We start from the raw sequence: 18,811 nt of genomic DNA on the forward strand, positions 1-18,811 counted from the left end.
ACAAATGGCCTAAAACCAGTGTGAGAAGAAATACGGATGTAAATAAAGCTCTGGGATTCTGAGCAGAGGTATCCAAGTCTTGCTGTGGAAAGAGGAAGAAAGCAGTTCCTTTGAAGCCTTCCTGAATTTTCTAATCTAGGGAAAGTTCATTGCAGGCATTTCCACTGGTTTTAGCAACACTGGAAACCTTAATGAAGACAAGATTGTTGCAGGGGCAGTTGGTTTTAGTACTGTGTCAATTACATTTGCTCAGGCCAATGGTATTAAATACTGGCAGCCACACAAGTACTGGCAATGACAGACAGCAGCTGGGATGGTGCAAACCTAGGAAGATTCTGAAAGCAGCAGAGACCAAGTGTCTCCTGTTGTACCCGTAAGTTAAGTCTTTTACAGTATAGTTACTGTTTTTAGACATGCATGGGAAGCTGCTGTATTATTTTCTGGAGAAACTGGCCCATATTCTACTATCGTTCTTCATGCTTAGTGATATTAGAGCATCTGAGGAATGAACGAGGAAAGATCAGACACAGAGTTTTAGAGTCTGTTCTGCATATGGAAAGTATCTAGAGGTAAAACCCTAAGCCATTAGTGCTGTGGTAATTGTAGCATCTGCTGTATCAAGTTAAAAAATGCAGTGACTGGTTTTCCTGAAAAAGAAAAATGATACTCCATCTCCTCTTTGAGAGAGTCAAAGGCTTTTTTAATGCTGTTTTTGAATTTGGAGCAAGAGATACTAAAAATAATTCATCACCTTTATTTAAATTATGCAATGTAATACATAAAACATGAAGATTACAACATCAAGCAGTATAGCTGGAACAAATTAAAACTGCTTGTGCATATGCATTATCATTCCTTCTTTTAATTACTGGTCCCTAACCTCTTTCAGTGGCTGTAGAATGAACAATATGGAATTAAACACAGATATCTAATAGTGTCTGCTCTCTATTCATTGCCAACTCATTGTTTCTTAGTGCTTATATTAATTTCCTTAAAGAGCACTCCTATGAGCTGCATGGTTGCTTTTACTTCTGAAGCAGTAAGATTAAAGAAAAAATATTAATCAGTGTCAAATAGGACTTGATTTCTTGATGTTGCGCATTATAAAATACATAGAATATTTATGGTGTATTGCCTGTTGACTTGTTTTTCACTAGTAAGCTACCCTAAATGAAACCCCAGCATCTTAAGATTGGCATTGTGAAAACACATCCCTCAACCTCTTCACAAAAAAATCAGATTAAAACTATGTGTTACACAGCATCACACAGAGATTTTTGAGACAGAAAACTTGGTCTCTTACAATTTCTTCAGAATTCTGTAATGAACAGTCAGCAACCTCAATCATGATCCTGTTCCCTGCCTTCTAATTTTCCTAGAAATTACATAGGGATTACATATAAAATGCTTCATTTTACTGTACAGCTCTGCTCCTAAGTAGAAAAATCTATTCTGCGCACTGCAAAAAAAGGCATGGCATGCCTTCATGCATGAAGGTTAGGTGAGAAGTCTGAAGTTAACTTTAGGTTATAATGCATGAAAGGGATGAACTTGTACAAGCAACATATATCATGTGCTGGATTTTGCAAAATCAGTATGACTGCACACAATGTAAATAATTTTCAGTTTCCACAGCACTTCCAGGGCCTGCAGCCTGTGCAGCACAGCAGTTGCCATGAGGTTAGTCATATCCAGTCCTTTCAGCAGTCAGCATCCACACACACATCCCAACACCTTCGGCAAGTGAAAGTCAACCCCCACTAGAAAATTCAGGTTGTAAGGCCTCTCACTTAACCTCCTGCGCAACAGCAAGGCCAGCTGCGTGGTCAGTCCAGGTTGCTCAGGAGCGTCTGTTTAGGAGTGGAAATCCCTGAGGAACCCACTCCCACGGCCCAGCTGTCCGCAGCATGAATAACTTTTTCCTTACACCCAGCCTGACGCTCTCATTTCACCTCACTCCCGTTGTCCGTCAGCAGGACACTGAAGCCCCTGGCTGCCTCTTCTCGACCAGGTCCCCACGAGTGCTGATTCCTTCCGCAGGCCGTGGCAGTCCCGACCCTCCACCTCCCTTCCCGCACGGGAGGGTCTCTCCGGCCCAGCCACCTCGGGGATCCCGCCGAGCTCCCCCTGGTGCAGCCGTTCCAGCCGCGCGCGGGTGCCCGGGAGGCGGCACCTGCAGAGGGCCGCGGAGAGCCGGGAGGAGTCACCGCCTCCCCTCCGCGCCCGCGCAGCTCGCGGTGCCGCAAGCCCTCATTCCGCCTGGAGACACCGCGGGATAGCGGCACCGCACCGCGCCCACGGCCGGCGCCCTGTCCGAACTCGCCCGGGGCCATGGCTCGTCAGCGGTGCTGCCGGACAGCGTCTCTCTGGTGCGATGCCCACGCTGCGGCAACGCTCCCGAAGCCCATCCCGGCCCCAGGCTACAGCCGCACCCCCGACGAGCAGCGGCCGCTGGAAACGGCCCAGGAAGAGCGGGCGGGGGCGAAGCGCTTCCTGCGGAGATTGACGGCTGTGCCAGCCAATGGCGGCGCGGGGAGCGCAGGGGCGGGGCCAGGGCGGCCCGGCCGGGGCGGGCGCAGGGGCGGGGCGCGGGGGCGGGCGGGGCGCGGATTGGCCGGGGGGCGGGGCCGGCGGGGTTTTCTCCCGGGCTGGGCTGACGGCCGCGGCTGGGAACTTCGGGAGTGTGCGGGCGCCAGCGGCCGTTCGGGCGGCAGGTACCGGCGGGAGCGGAGCGGAGCGGGACGGGACGGGAGCAGTTCTGGGGAAGCGCGACTTACGCCCGCAGTGGGGAACAGGGGATAGCAGGGAGGAGGGGGCTGGGCAACCGTAGCGCTGTGGGGGGCTGGCGGCCGATTTGCCCCATATCCGTCGCCCTTTTCCGTGATCCGTTCCGCTTGCCGCGGGATGCGGAGGCTGCGGGCGGGGCCGGCCCGGCTGATCGGGTAGAGCTGCCCCCTCCCTTCTTCCTTCCCTCCTTGTGTGCCGGCCCCGAGCGGCGGCGGCGGGGCGGGTGGACGGGGGCTGTCAGCGCCGGGGCCGGCAGGGGGCGGCAGCGGCCCCGAGGACGCGCGTCCGGGGGCGGCGGGGGCGAGCGGCTCCGAGCTGCAGCCCCTCCGCCCCGGGCGGGCAGCGGAGCGGCCGGGGGGGCTGGCTCCTCCCTCCTTTTCCCGCAGCCTTGGGCACTGGTCCCAGCGAGGCGAGACGTGCGGGGCCGCTCCTCGCCGCTCAGTTCCAAGTCCCCCGCGGGGCTGCCGGCACGGGCAGCGCCGCGCCCGCCGCCTCCGGCCGCCCCCCGCGCCACCGGGACCCGCAGCTCGGGGCACCCCGGCCGGCGCTGCGCGGGCTGCCGCGGTCACTGCCGTGCCCACATCTACCGCGCTCTTGAATCGCCCGCCTCTGGTCTGGGGCCAGAAAAAACGGGGTGTTTTTCCCCGAAAACCTGTCCCGATGGCTGTCGGTGCCCTTCCCGCACCCGTCGCCTGAATGCTGCGTGAGGAGAGGCGGTTTCCTAGTTTTTTTTTCCTCCTGGAGCACCACTCCTCTCCTGATAACTTCATCTGTTTGCATCTTGGGCTGTTCCTTTCTTTCAGCTGTAGATTAGCTACTGCAGGAAAATGAACTAAATAGGCCCCCGCACTGAGGCTGTTTATCAAGAATTAGATAGGGAGTGAAATCGAGGAAGACTTTAAATCCCTCATTTCCCTTCTCTTCAGGATTAGGGTAAAAATAAGTGTAGAATCCTCTCATATGCTTTGTGTCCGCTGTTTTAAAATAAGTCCCCCTTTCAAGATGTGATGACCTAGCCTCTGAGCATTATGCACTGCGATCTTAAAAAAAAAATAAAAAATTGTTATTTTTAAATTTAGGTCCAAAGTTCTTTTCCTATTATTGTTCTTTTGTAAGTCTTTGATTACAGTACTCTGAAGTATGAATGCACTCAAAAGAGCTGTTAACACTGTGGTAACATTTTTTAGTGCAACATTCTTCCACAGGTAAAGATCCCACTGAGTTGAACTTAATCCCTTTTGATGTTAATAGTATTGTGCGCATATGTGTATGACTAGAAGGATTGCTCATTGACATAAACGGAGTTGTTTTGAGGGTTTGTCAGCTTAATGATTATGATTTCCACCTTCTGAAATAAATCACTGCCAGAGAACAAGTAATAGCCAGCTAGAGTAAACTTAGGTTAAGGTGCTTTGAGACCAGCAGTTAGCAAGCAGTCGATTTGGTATGTTTTTTACTTCTTGTAAAGCTGTCCGAGACCCATTTTTAAATAAAATTATATCTATATTTGTTTTAAAGCACATGTATCGATTTGCTTAGCTTTATGGCCTCCTTTTCTGTCTGCTGTCACCGGTGCTTCCAGAGTGTTAGTGAAATGCAACAAGCACGGGTCTACAAAACTTAGCCTTCAGCAAATTCTTGTAAACTTCCATCTGTCCAGTCCTGCAGAAGTTGAAATGAGCAAACACTTTTTTAAGAGAGATTGTCTAAAAGAAAAGCTGCAGCCTTTGGCATCATGTTTTGAACAGCAGGATAACCGAGTCCCTGAGCTGCAGAGCCAACCAGTTGTAGAACAGAAGCAGTTTCGTGGCACCCTGGGTTAGGCAGGAGTGGCCCTGGAAGGGTATTCAGCAGAAGCATTCTGCTTCAGCTGCTGATCTCCCTTACAACAAGTTTCCATTTCTGCTGGCCATGCTGCTTTCTGTCTGCCTTTGACCTCTTGGTGGGAAGTTGAGCCACTTTCTGTTGCTTAAATTGCAACATTCTGCTGAGTTTCATTACCTTTGGGCTTAGAAAATGACTTTGCCTTCAGTTTTTTCAGAGGTTATGGATCTCAAGTTTCTATCAACAGTTTGTACCTGGGGCAGATGAGCTTGCATTGTAAAAATACTGTTTAAATGGCATATAGACAAGACTTTCAAAAACATATATATTCTCTCTGCATATATATATTCTCTCTGATAGTGGAGAAGAGGGGGAGTTCAAACTTTTTAACATCCAAGGCTGTGTGGAATAAACTTCCAAGCTTCGTTCATTTGGAAATAGACCTTTTGTTCTACTTTGATAATTTTCCAGTAACTGCAGTCAATTCATGAAAAATTTTTAGATTCAAGGAGCAACAAAGGTAACATTCTGAAGCTAGTTTGGCTTATTGATGTCTTAGTGGGGTTTCAATGACAACACTGAAGAGCTCTCATTCAGAGAGGGTAACCTGAAGAATAATTGTATTACTTCTAGTAGCCAGTATGAATATTCTGAATCAGTTTGTGAGTGTCGATATAAGCAGAATATTCATTTTTCATGGGACCAGCTCCTGAGTCATGCCTTTAAAGATGAGGAATGTGGGTCGTAGGTTGAGAATGGAGAAGTGTCTGGGAAGTGCAGACATGAAAAGAAGGTATTGTGGTCTTAAGTAGGGGAGAGTGAGAAGAGGGAAGGTGGGCTGTCTTCCTCATTGTAAGCAAAATTAACCCAAGAAAAGCAGTGTTGGAAAACTGTTCATTGTGTACTCACACAATGGCTGGACACAAGAAAGAGGATGGGAGCAAGAAAAGGGGATGTGGAAGCGTGTGATTGTTGTAACCTGGGCTATACAAGAAGTCAAATTGCATTGTAAGGGGATATTTCTGGCCCTCTAATTTGACAGTAAAGACTACTTTAACCTTTAAGAGTGTTAGACTTTAAAATAAACTGCTACACTTCTATTTTTTTAAGAGACAAAATCAAAGTGCAAGCTGAATGACTGGGTATGGAGTTTCTTTCCCTTCCTGTTTGTCAGGGTGTTCACATTTTTAAAATGTTTATCATTTTAGCGCTATTCAATTTCACTTATCTGTTTTTCTAATTTATTTGGTAGGTTAATTTTTTGGTGTAATTTGACTCTGAATTATTCCCTTACAGGCAAGGAAGATATTGTGCTGTTATCCAGTTGTCATAGTTGATTGCACTCTACAAATCTTCAAGATTCCTACTGGAGTGAAAGGTAATTTGTGATTTATTTTTTTAGAGCAGAAGATTCACTGTATGAATTTACTAGATAGGCAAAATTCTGTGTTCTGTTTCAAATTCTCAATTATTTTGGCAGTTGATGTGATAAATTTACATGGCTTGAGCTGTCAGTTTTGTAATATTATATAGGAAAGAACATCTTCATGATACAGTAAATATTTTGACTTCTACTTAAGAAGTTTGTGATGTACACTCTTCTGTGAAGGTAATTTTACTGGTAACTTATTTCCTCCATAGATTTCACCTTGTCTTTGAGAGCTTTGTAAAGATTTACAGACTAAGTGAAGGCCATATCAACAGAATATTGATTAATTACTATTGGGTGATCCAAAAATAGCTGTTCTGTTTGTCTAGTGAAATGAGAGAAGTATGTTCCATGTATGGTATGAGATTATAGACTTATGTATACTGCAGGTGGGACAGCTCAGCAAGAATGCAGGCTTATTTGTTTATTTTAACAGACTTTGGGGGGAAAAAAGGCTTGTTTCAGTAGTATCTGATGTCTTAGTGGCACTATACAAATATTGCACTACAGCAGCTCTGTGAGTTGGTGTTGTAAAGGGGAATGTCAGATGCCAACCCTCTGCTGTGCATATCACAGCTGCCTTTGATGGCCTAATGTTTCATGACTGGACTGAAGTATGGGATGCTTTGAAGGCCTGACTTAGTGAAGTTGGCCACTTGTGTAAAAACTGATGGGCTCTGCTGAATCTCAGAAGCAGGTAGTAGTATTTTGCTTTTGTGTTTCTTTGGTTGGATTTCTTTTTCTAAAGGAGATAAGGTACTACTACTGTCCATCTCTGTAGTGCTTTTATTAATAGTAGCATGGCTCTTCAGAGACTTCTTGTGAAGGAGAATTGCAGGAAGATTCTCTCTTTTAAAGCTGGTGACTTTTGTCAGTCTCTCGGGGGTTAACTGGGTGTTTTACTTGATATTGTATCTACCATGGTGCTGATATTTGTCTGTGTCATGGTTTCTCCTCCCTGTATTCTTTCTGAAGGGTGTGATAAAGCCTGTCTTTTAGCTTACCTTGCTGTTACTAAGTCATGCAGCCTGTGTGCTCTGTAAGGTCATTGTTAGAAGATCTTGCCATTGAATAGTAAAATAGGGTTAGCTAAGGACAGTTTAAAGAGATCTGTGGATTGCCATAGTCCACTATGCTTGAATCTTCCCTTTTACTTCTAACACTGTCTGTGTGGTTTTCTGTTTGCAAAGCAGTAGTTCCAGAGAAGTGTTTCATAGCAAAAGATTTTCAGTGACCAGAAAATAAAAATAGATTAAAAAAAAAGGCATGGAGTCTCTGAAAGATCAGTTTCATCTTAAATTGCTTGCACTGATGACAAAGCAGAGTTTAACCAAATATTTATTGTTGAAATCACTCTCTAATTAGTAGTGTTGTACAGCTAAATGTAACACCAGATTTTACTGTAATTTGCTGCTATCCGATTACTGTGGCTAGAGAAGTATAGACTGTAACTGTGGTATTCTTTATAGTGGCCTGGATAAGAATTTGACTACAACGTTTTAAGAATGTAGAATGTTATTAAGAGTATGAAAAGCTTCAGTATGTATTTAAAATGCATGATGTGCTCTCTTACCACAATGGAAAATTAGAACAGCTTTTTCTAATTTGAAGTACTCAGTTATCCTGTATATGGGATTTAAAATATATATTCTTAATTCAAGTTTTTGAATTCATACTAGGCAGACCTTTGAATGCTAACTGATTCAACATGTATCCTCCTATTTCTGAAAATCAAACCAAAATTAAAATCTGGTGATAAAAATGTGCTTGGGTTTCACATTCACTGAAACATTTTTATTGCTTCCAGCAACTCACAAAAGCAGGGATTCATCAATCAAATATGTCAGAAGTATGTCCTGCAAACTTCTTTGAACATTTCAGTTTTGGATCTGAAAGTTTCAATTTCCAAATACAGTGTTTTGTACTTTGTAGACATTATTTGTAAACAATTGATTTGCTGTTTCCTTAGCTGAAAGAAGCTGTTTCATCCCATTTGGTTTTTCCTTTTGAAGTTGTACTTAAAAGCTGTGTTTAAATAATTCTGTAACTGCTGCTGTTTCATCATCAAGTAATAAAAGAAATATGCCCTGTATAGCACTGATTTTTCTCTTAGAGAACTGAATCCTTTTTCTTGTATGTTTTTTTTGGGTACTTTTCCTGGTAGGGTATTTAATTATTTGACCATGAATCTGAAATAAACCCAGTGTGTGGAGGGAGGGCAGAGTGAGGAATCCACAACCAGAACCAAAGAATGTTGTGGCATTAAATTAATTTGTAAGTCCATGTTTGGTCTTATGGCTGCCTTGTCCCCTCTGTAGACAACATTTGTCAAAGATCATAGTATATTATGGTTAGAGGCAGCTGCTTGAATCACGGCTGGGATTGCTACATATCGATGTTACTGCTCCTTCTTTACAAACCCCTGTTGTAAGTGATTTTAGTATTAAACCTGTTTTGAACCTCTAATTATCTCATTAGTTAACTTAAGCTGTTGGGTATTTGGCCTCACTTTCACAGTGTGCTTTCTTGACTTTGTGTGTGTGCTTGAGGATATGTTCCAGAGAGCAATTAATGCCTAATGAAATTTGTGCACTTACAGATTTATTTTTCCTTCCTCACCCCTCCCTGGCCCCTGTTATTTGTTTGTACCGAGACCATTGTATTTCCGAGCATGCTGAAATGTTTTCATTCTGAAGGGTAAGACATGTTTCTGAAGGCTGAAATTTCATAATCTCCAGATTTAAAAGGTAAAGTAAAACACATAGTATATTAAAACATTGCAGGTTTTTTTTTAAGTTCTGGATTTAGTCCCAGTGACCTTTCAGAAAGTAAGGATGCTATTTAAGTGTCATAGCATAACTGGAGAATAATGACTTAGTGTTGAGGCTGAATAGTTGAGGGTTTTTTGGGGAAAAGTTTACACTGTTACCAGCACATTCTTCTTGTACTGTAGAAGAAATTAATGTATGTAAAAGTGAAGTTAGGAATACTACAGCCCTGTGTTGTAGGTAAAAACATTCTTGGAGGAAAGGTGCCTTTTCCATAGAAATACTCTGTAAAATGAGCTCTGTTGCAAGAGAGTTCTATGTTTAAAAACTAAATCCAAAACAAAAATGAAATTGTGCTACAGAACATAGTAATAAATGACAGTGTTCTGACTTGGGGAGAATGGCAGGGTGATGTGGTCAGTCTAGTTTTAAGAAACCACATATATAACATTGCTGCCCCCTTCATATCCCCTCATATGCCCAGTGATTTTAGCAAATTTAGTAAAAAGTACATGACCCTACATTCTGTTTTCCTCCTTAGACCATTACAAGGTCAGTAATCCAAACAGAATATTTGCAGTCTTAACTAGAGACCAGGTATTAAATGTGAGACAGTTACCACTGAAGGAAGAGTTTGTACAACTTTACCCCTGAAATGAAAGGATGACTCTAGAAGCTGCTTTACTTCTTGTCTCTAGTGTATTCTGGACTTCTGTTCCTTTTGTTTCAAAAAAGCATTATGAAGCTTTATAAAAACACCCACACATTAGCTGAAGTATATTTTGCCTGAGCTGATTTGTTTGAAAATCTAAGAAATCCAACTCTTTGTCCTGAGGAATCATGAGATTTGATACACTGTCCTAAGAATTAAGAGTTTTATTTACTGCTTGCAATTGGATTTTTAAAGGCTAGTGTCAAAAAGGCAAAATATGTTTCCAGTATATTGGGAGCAAATTTGCTTCGACCATTTTTTTGCCTTGATAAAAATGCAGCTTTTTTGCATTTTTCAGACCTTCTGCTCAGTTTCCCTGATTTTTAATTTAAAAAAAAATTCTTAAATTGTATTCCAAGGCAACACCTACTATGAGTGTGGTTGTCTTACCATAAAATTACTTAGTGGTGGTACATCATGTCTTGGATAAAGGGCAAGACGTGCTGTATGTAGCATGTTAACACTTTGGAATGGGACTGGATGAAAACAGTGTTTATTGGGTGAACTGTTTAGTCACTGTCATGAGCCCTAATTTTCTGGCTTGAAACATCTTGTCTCCATAAACTGTTGAAGGATGTGGGAAGATTTATTTGCCTGGTGAAGTTACTTGCAAAAAGGCTAGTATGTTGTGGTCCACATATTAAGCTGATTGAAGTCAAAATCAACCTGCTTCATTCTTTTACTGCTCTATGATCTTTGCTTGCTGGTAAAGGATGCTCATTAAAAAAAAAAATCTGTGGATCCTTACTGTTCAAAAGCTCACAAGGACGTTCTTGTTTTACTCATATTTAACACAAATCAGTTTTTCTTTAATGGTTTTGGTTAAATGTTTTAAGACTTGAAGTAGTTATGCTACAGAGATTTTTTCTACACATGTTATTTTTAAAATTCTAAGTGGGTTTTCATGTTGTATGAAGGGTTAACAACAGTACATGACTCTTGCTAGAAGGCTCAGTATGTAAGCAGTTAAACTAACAGCTCAAGACACAACAAGTGATTTTATATTCTGTGACTATTTTTAGATCCTTGGTTATGTCAAGAAGGTAAAAGCATAAGCACTTATTTTGGGAAAAATGTGGTTTTTTCTGTCTGATTCGTTTTGGGTGTTTGGTGATGGGGTTTTTTTCCTTCTTTTGCCTGCCTGTCTAATACTTTGTTTCAGGTAACTCAGGCAGTATGTTTATATGTGTGCCCTGGTAGACTGATCATGAAGGTAGCAACTCAAATTAAAGGAAAATAAAGTTAATATTATCAGAGATCCTATTTAATGTAACTTTATTAGTTGCTTAAAAGTGGCTTCTGTAGCTTCTCAAATCTTGCTTGTTCTTTCATCATACTCCTGTTTTTCAGTATAAAATGGAATAAAGATGATTCCTCTGTTTTTGAGAAATAAAGTTGGTTTGTGTGGGGTTTTTTTTATGGGTATGGAATTTTTGATTTCTTTCAGAGAACAGCAGCTTCTGCTGACTGGTTTTCAGGTTAAGCCTCCCACCAGTTTGTTGTAACCAGTCTCTAATCTCCTGTTATCTCTATTGGCACTATATATGATTGTGGGGAGACTGTGGGACAGCACTGAGGCATCCTGAAGAAGGTTTAGGAATGAAATTTCCCAATTTAGTGTTCCCATTAGAAAACTCCAAACCATGTGCTGCTCACTTATTTCCCTGCCCCCCTCCCTTTCCCCTGCAGTGGGATAGAAAGGAAACTTGGAAGCATAAAAGGTAGAGATTGTGGGTTGAGATAAGAGCAATTTACTGGTAATAGTGATGGAATAAGAAAATGAGCAGTAACAGCAACAATATTAATAACCAAGTGTAAAAGGGAGGTGAATGATTCACATGTGAGTGCTCCCTACATGGAGCCTGGTGAATACCTGACTACACTGCCACACTACACAATGTAGAAGGGACTCCTTTCCCTGTCCCCAGAAAATGTGAGGTGGTATAGAATAATCTTTACCTCCTGGCCATGCTTGGCTACCATAAAAATTAACCCTGTCCTCCCCTCAGTCTTTACCATTTATGTCATGCCCAAATCCTACACCTACCAACTATATGTGTGTGTGTATATATATATATACATACAAGCATAGGTATCAGTTCAGTAGTCAGTGGCTGTCCCTCCAGGATCTCTGTTGACTTAATTTGGTCTATGACTTCAGGCTCTATACACTCTGAATATCTTCCAGGGCAGGAGGGCTGGTGTGCTGCCAGGTGCTTTCAAGCTACATCAGGAGCTTGTAACCTAGTGTATGTGGAGCAGACCATACTCATTGCCCATGGTAGTTATAGCATACAGTGGTAGTGTCATTCAGCAGTCAGTACTATAAAATTCAATGTTAGAGACTGTTCTCACCCAAAAATCAAATCCCTTTGAGGTACACATTGTGTTTCCCCACCCCTCTGCATTACTCACCAACTGCCCCCAGGTCCTTGAACAAAAGCAGTCCCATGGATAGGTTTGTCTTTGCTTCAGGCAGGACTAATCCAAACTGATATTCCTCAAATGCACCACGGAGATTTTATCCCCTTCTGTGGTATGTGGGGGTTTTGGTTGGGTGGGACCAGCTTGATTGGTGGAGGCCCTGGTGTTAACTAAAACAGGCAGCCTTTGCTAAGTGTAGATTCCAGTGTTTGAAGGCCCCATCACCCACTGCTTTCAATTTGGTTTCTAACAGTCCATTGTACTGTTCAATTTTCCCAGAGGCTGGTGCATGCTAGGGGATAGGATACAACCACTCAATCCTGTGCTCTCTGGCCCTGGTGCCTGTAAGACTATTTTTGAAGTGAGTCCTGTTGTCCAACTCAGTTCTCTCAAGGCTGCCATGTTGCCACAGGACCTGCTTTTCAAGGCCCAAGGTGGTGTTTTGGGCAGTAGCATGAGGTACAGGGTATGTATCCAGCCATCCAGGGGTTGTTTCCACCATTGTAAGTGTGTAGTACTTGCCTTGGTGTATTTTCAGCAGTGTGATGTAATCAATCTGCTGGGCCTCCCCATAGTTACATTTCAGCCATAGTCCACCATACCACAGAGGCCTTACCCACTTGGCCTGCTTGATCGCAGCCCATATTTCACAGTTATGGATAACCTGGGGAATCATATCCATGGTTAAGTCCACCTCTCAATCACAAGCCCATCTGTGTTGCATCACTTCCCTAATGACATGAGGCATGATAGGTCCACTGAACCAGAAATTATTCACCTTTGTCTTGCCAGTCCAGAGACACCTGAGACACTTTAATCTTGGCAGCTTGATCCATCTGATCATTGTTGCAATGTTCTTTGGTAGCCCAGCTCTTGAGTATGTGTGCATCTGCATGACATACTTTTACAGCCAACTTCTTTACCTAGGCAATGATGTCTTGCCACATTTTATCAGCCCAGATGGGTTTCTCCTCTGTGCTGCCAACTGATCTTTTTCCGTCGGTCCAGCCAACCCTGAATCATTTGCTGCCATCCATGAGTCAGTGTAGAGGTAGAGTACTGGCTATTTCTCTTTCAGAAATATCTAAAACCATCTGGATGGCTTTCAGCTCTTCACCCTGGCTTGATTCACTTTGTTCCTCAATAGATACTGCAGCTCGTTGTGTAGGACTTCATATGGCAGCTTTCCATTTTCAGTGTGTGGCAGGAACTGTCAGTAAAGAGGGTGTATTGCTTTTCATTTTCTGGTAGTTGATTATATGGTAGGGCCTCTTCAGCATCTGTTACATTCTCCTTTGAGGATGATAGTCTGAAATTTTTGCCTTCATGCCAGTTCGTGCTGACTTCCAAGATGCCTGGGTCATTGGGGTTTCCTATCTGAGCTTACTGTGGGATCAACACAACCTGCCTCCTCTACATTATGTCAGTGGCATGATGTGTGGCAGGGACTTCCCCGTTGAACAGCCAGCCCAGTGTTGGCAGTTGGGGTGCCAGAAGAAGATGTACTTCAGTGCCAGTCACTTCTGAGATAGCTCAAACTCCTTTATAAACTTCTGGTATGTCAGTTAGGGTGTAACAGGGCTGGGATCCTTTGTATCTCTGACTGCAGAAATCATGGGGTTATCCTTGAGTTTTCCTGGGTGCTTTTTCCAGAGACTCCAGGAAGGACCTTTCTCCCTGGCTACAGTGTAAAGCACATTTTTCACATCTTGTCCTTTCCTGACTGACCCAAGAGCTACTGCATGAACAATCTCCTGTTTAATTTGTTCAAAAGCTTGTTGTTGTTCAGGACCCCACTTGAAATCATTCTTTTTCTGGGTCACTTGATTGAGAGGATTTACAATCTGATTGTAATCTGGAATATGCGTCCTCCAAAAACCCACAGTGCTTCAGAAAGCTTGTGTTTCCTTCCTGCTGCTTGGTGGGGACTTGGCTACTATTTTGTTGACCACGTCATTGGCATCTGACAATGTCTGTCTTGCTGTTCTACTCTTAAAAACTACTTTCCTGGATGCTTCAGGAGCTATCAAATAGTATTATTTGATGGTTCAAGTATGTAACTGGTACTTGAAAAGCTGCTTGGAAATTATTTCACCGAAGTTTTTGGGTGTTGTAGAGGCTTGAGTAACTTTCTTGCATGACAGAACAGTTAGCTTGGTTTTCATCCAGAAACAAAGTTGGAAAGTTTTGCAGTGTATATGTCTTTAATAAAATTAAAAAGAAACAAAATCACAGAATAGCAACTTTGTCATCTGTCAAAGCAAAGCTTCATGAGTTTTAAATATTCTTTCTAGAACAGCAAGATTCTGCTATAATGGGAATTCCACCTGTACTGTTTTTCTAGTTGTTTGCTATTATTAGAGTATTAACACTTTTTTTTATAAAGGACAATTCTGCCATTAGATTTTTTGTAAGCCTGAATTCATAATTATTTCAATTTTTCATTAACATAAAGTAAAATTACAGAATTTTTTCTTTAAACATATGTTTGCAGAGCATTATTAGCCTGAAATGGTGTGTAAATTATGACAGCATGGAGGGAAAATGTACCACTGTGTAGGAGTGAATTGAAACTGGAGATATTTGGGACATTTTGACTATGATTCATTATTTCTTTGTCTGGTTTGGAGAGCTTAGAGTGTGGCTTTTGTACCTTTGATCATGTCTATCTTGTATGGGCAAACATTTGAATGGCAAATTCGGTCACTAACTATATAGTAATTCTTTTTTCTTCAATACTAAATTTGAGCTCATTGAAGTAGTGATGGCAGCTCTGTGTCCATGGATCATGCAAGGCCAAAGCTTTTGAACTATTTGCTTCTACTGTGGAACCTTTAAAAAGAAGAATGCACTTAGGAGGCTGAGTATCTCTAGTCTGTATGGAGGTTGTGTTAAGCAACAGAAGTTGGATTTTTATTTTCAGCAGTAGATGTACTGTTGTATGGTTTCTTTTCCCTCTCCTCCATTTTAGTTTATGCTGTAAAGGTGTGGTTCACTGTATTTCTCCCCTTCATCCTTTCAGCTGCAAACAAGCCCTTTGTAACTTCTCCCCACTTAATTTTCTTCCGTTCTGTCTTTTTTGGTCTCCCCTTGAATTAAAATAAACACTGCTGTTATTTACAAAGTCCTGTGCTGCTGAAGAATTGAAGATGGCTTTTGCTCTTCTAGTCATCGCTGAAGAAACATTTGTAGTGAGTCGAGAGTGGTCTGATGGTTACATGCTGTGAAGTTATGCAAAACTTTTTGTCTCTGATGAGAGCAGTAGAATGTAGAAACTTGATCCACAGCTGGATTTCTAAAATGCTACACTATTTTGGTATGGAAGGCTTCTTGTTTCTTTATGTGAAAGTGATCACATTCAGGGCTTTAGCTGAAATTCACCTCAGAATACTTTCATTAAAAATAGGCAACATAGCTATTGCTGCAATGAGATAATCTAATACAGGCCTTACATCAACATGATTGCAACATAAAGACCCTTATGTAGAACCAAGCGAAGCCGACTATGCTCACATATTCAGCCAGTGCTTCTCACCTTTCCTCCTGAAAACAGCTGTTGCTCCTTTCACCCACCTAGGCTAAGGGAGATGCCTGGTTGGCTATTAAGGTGTATCTTCCTTTGCATGAAAAACCTTTCAATTTACTGACCTGTCATTGTACTTTAAAAGCACTGCCATAGGCTACACTTGCTTTTCAATAGCGTGCATCAATTCGCATGACAGAACTGTCTTTGCTGATACCCTGAAGGGCTGGTAATTCTGCAAAGGGCTAAAATAGTCTGCAAGAGTTTTACCTCTAATTCAGTGCTTTTCAAGTGTGATCCACTGATTTGATTGCAGTTACTTTTTGGAATAATTTTTATGCTTTGTTGTGTTGCTGCTTTTCTTCAAAATGGACTTGCAAATTTTAATGTAGAAGTTTTGAAGAACTGAACAGAAAGATCAAACTCTTCGAACTCTTACCTTGCTGCTACACAGGCAGAAGTGATAGCAAGGGAAAAGTCACTGTATGTAGAGTGCATTGTTACAAAGATCCTGGGCTTTGACATCCACTAACTTTCCATTTCTGATTGCTAAAGAGGGCTTAACTTTTGGGGTGATAAGCAAGAGAAAAGGAGGAATCCAAAGTAGCCTTTTTTTTCCCCTAAGTCACCTATGTTTTTTGTTCTGCAGCCTTTGGTATCCTGTTAGGATAAGCTGTACTTATTCCACCTAATGGGTTAATGCTGGTAGTCTTTTTCTCTCACAGCTGGTGGGCTTTCTGGCTGTTTTTTGAGTTTCATCATGCAAGTGGTGATATTTAAAGATCTGACTAGGAGCTAATAGAGAAAGCGAGAAGTAATCAGACTTGCAGTCTGAAGTAACGCAGCATTGCTATGGGTTTGTGCTCCCAAGACGTTTGAGGCAGCGTAGCAATGTGTGATCAGTAAAATACTGATTTGTTTCCTGTGAGTGTTTTTTATTTCCTCTTAATATAGGGGGGATTTTGACTTAAACATTTAACTTGGTGTATAAAACGAAAAGATTTCTGAAACATCTTTGCTGATTGTTGTTGATATTGACTTAATACTCCTGTTTTTCTTATACAGTATTTGATTAGTGGAATTAATCTTTTCTGATTATGATATTATCATTGCCTACACTAATACTATATTTTTAAACCGATCTCTCAGTTAAAGAAGTTCTTGCATCAAAATTGTTAGTTATAGTGATTTTCTAGAATCATTACTAGCAGTTCACACAAGGGAGGATGCTAAAATAAAGCAGTAGATAGACATGTGGAAAATAACTTTTTGAGAGGAATTTAATGTCATGAAAATTATTATTCTTTTATCCTAAAAATGTAGAGGTGGATGGATTAAGAGATTTCTGAACATTTTATAATTATTTTTGGTGGTCTTGTGACTATATTATCTATGTTTTCTCTATAGCTTACATAAGCTTAGGAGACTAGAGTGTTGTTAAGTGTGAGGTATCTCCTGACCTTTCCGAAAAGGTTGAGATGCCACTGAGAGTTCTAAATCAGATCTGCTGAATTCTTGTAATAAGATGTCAAAGACTCTTGACTTTTTTCTCTTCCCCACAGAGTCTGAAAAATATTGTAACTTGATTTATATTTTCTTCCAAGTCAAGAAACTTAATCAAGCATCTTAAGATCTACAAAACTGGCAAATGAACTTGTCTGATGCATTTTGTGATAGATACTTCTAACATAGCCTACTGAACTTGGTATGTTCTTCAAAAGAATATATGTGGAAGTTGGCATAGTTCCCTGGTTGATGCTAAAGTGCTTAATATATTGTTTATATCCGAAGATGTTTCTGTCTATGCCATCACTGCATTTTGAAATGGTCCATTGATGCTCAGATCAGAAGTAGATGGACTACCCAGCTGTAAGTAAAGGTAACCTTTTGATTTAGGACACGATACTTCTGTTTCCATGCACAGCAGATGTGTTCTTTGCTTCCAGGCTGAAGAGGTCACTATGCCCAGTAAACTGCCACAAATTCTCTGCCTTTGTGACAGGACTACAGAAAGGATGTCATGAGTTATTTCTAATCTGAGGAATTGTTGCTGCCAAAGTTTCAGGGTGACTGTCTAAAGTTTTATGTTAAGTTACATTCATAACCAGTGTAAGCAGTTTGAATACTTGCAAAACCAGCATAAGTATTTGACCAAAATCATCAAACTAGCAATTCAGGAGACAGAGATGGCTTTTCTTTTTAATCTCCAGCATCCTCTTTGCATTATTAGTTCATATACCTGCAGCAGGCACAGCTTTGCAGCTCTATCTGTGCTTTTATGGTCAGCTCACTATTCACATGTTTGAGTTGCAGATTCTTTGAGTTAAAAGCACAAATTAGTTTGAATTCTGAATGTAATGGTGGTGGATGGGGAGGAGATGGAAGAAACCCAGAATGCAAAACTCGTAAGTCCTGCAAGATGAATAAATTTGATTTAGAGATCCCATCCATCTAATAGCAACTGAAATTGGCTTATACTGCTAGATTTTCTTCTGCTAACTTATTTCAAAAGCTTTCTAATAAATGTGGTAATAGTGTGGTAAAAGCAAGACACAAGCATTACAATTTTTAGGTAATAATTTTTTCATGTATTTGAAATATTGTTCCACTCATGTTCTTTCTCCTTTTTCCTTCTTTCATGCTCTTTTGCTCCACTATACAATATTCAGTAATACTTAGAAGTAGTAATATGGGTATAATGGCTTTAAACTGAGAGGATAGGGGTAGATCAGATATTAGGAAGAAGTTCTTTACTGTCAGTGTGATGAGACACTGCAACTGGTGGCTGTTGCCCAAAGATGTTGTGGATGCCCCATCCCTAGAAGTGTTCAAGGCTAGGTTGGATGGGGCCCTGAGGGACCTGATCTAATGGGAAGTATCCCTGCCCATGGCAGGGGTTTGAAACTATGACCTTTCAGATCCCTTCCAACCCAAATAATTCTGTGATTACTGGAATACTAGCCTCTCATAGCTAGTGATAACAAATATGATGTTGACCTTCTTGTAATCCTCTTCAGAATTAATTTCAGGTTTACCTGAAAGCATCAGATTTTAAAGTATTTAAAAGTAAGTTGTAGTGGAAGAACTTGAAACATGGTCTCCCATGACATTTTTATGCTCCTCTTTATAACAAAATATCAGCTTTTTTTCCTGCCACTAATAAATGTTTGTCCTGTCAGTACCTCTTTTCTTTGTTTTCTTATATTATTCCCCAAGTATACTTGATGCAGAACCATCCAAATTATCCCTAGATAAGTATTTATTTTGATTGGCTGGTAGGTGCTGACTGTAAAGCTAGTAAGGCAAATGAAACAGGTTTACTTATAGCTTTACACTAGACGCTC

At 41.4% G+C, this 18,811-nt stretch overlaps 1 protein-coding gene across 10 annotated transcripts in view; it reads left to right on the forward strand.

The window, feature by feature from the left end:
* Window positions 1–2,635: 2,635 nt before the first annotated feature.
* Window positions 2,636–18,811, forward strand: part of EPB41L2 (erythrocyte membrane protein band 4.1 like 2) — a 107,849-nt gene continuing 91,673 nt past the window's right edge. For 9 of the 10 annotated variants that reach the window (XM_069010765.1, XM_069010774.1, XM_069010771.1 and 6 more), the window contains exons 1-2: window positions 2,636–2,714; window positions 5,908–5,989. The gene's annotated coding sequence lies outside the window, so the exon portion shown is untranslated. Of the gene's footprint in view, window positions 2,715–5,907; window positions 5,990–18,811 lie in introns of those variants that run through there. The other variant, XM_069010778.1, reaches the window with a different exon arrangement.

The sequence above is a fragment of the Aphelocoma coerulescens genome, chromosome 3 (assembly GCF_041296385.1).
Source record: "Aphelocoma coerulescens isolate FSJ_1873_10779 chromosome 3, UR_Acoe_1.0, whole genome shotgun sequence".
NCBI lineage: Eukaryota > Metazoa > Chordata > Aves > Passeriformes > Corvidae > Aphelocoma > Aphelocoma coerulescens.